Below are 490 nucleotides of genomic sequence, written 5' to 3'. Positions count from 1 at the left end.
ACGTGCATGGCCCTATCTGTGAACTTTAAATGGGCAAGAAAGTATATTTGAAGAAGGTATTAGTAAATATCTTTGAGAAATGGATAATGTCTGAATATGATAGAATCTAGATGTGGGAGAGAAAGATATATCTTTCCAAAAATATGAAAAAATGTAAGAAAACAGGACGATGATATCATAGATAGTCCCTGGGGGAAAATAAGAAAAATATTGGAAAAGGTTAGAGAGAATCCTATTAATTAAAGGAGACGGGAAGATTAAGAAAATGCTTGATTATAAGACCATGTTTAAAATCGATAAAACCATCTGGAAAAGTTTAAAAAAACAGTTGAAATAGAATACATAAGGAAAGAAAATTAATAGAGAGAAAATGGATGAATAAAAGCAAATAATAAAAAATAGAAACATGTACAAAATTACTAAAAAAAAGGGTCATTACTTAATTTGTTAATATACAGTATATCCACGGGGGGAAAGAGCGATACATAGA

General features: G+C 29.4%; 1 protein-coding gene across 3 annotated transcripts in view; it reads left to right on the top strand.

Annotated features, from left to right (window-relative positions):
* LOC119592090 (glutamic acid-rich protein-like) overlaps window positions 1-490 on the top strand; it is an 8,581-nt gene that overhangs the window by 2,016 nt on the left and 6,075 nt on the right. The window lies entirely within an intron of this gene.

The sequence above is a fragment of the Penaeus monodon genome, chromosome 29 (genome assembly GCF_015228065.2).
Source record: "Penaeus monodon isolate SGIC_2016 chromosome 29, NSTDA_Pmon_1, whole genome shotgun sequence".
NCBI classification, from domain to species: domain Eukaryota; kingdom Metazoa; phylum Arthropoda; class Malacostraca; order Decapoda; family Penaeidae; genus Penaeus; species Penaeus monodon.
This window is presented reverse-complemented; position numbering and strand designations above follow the sequence as displayed.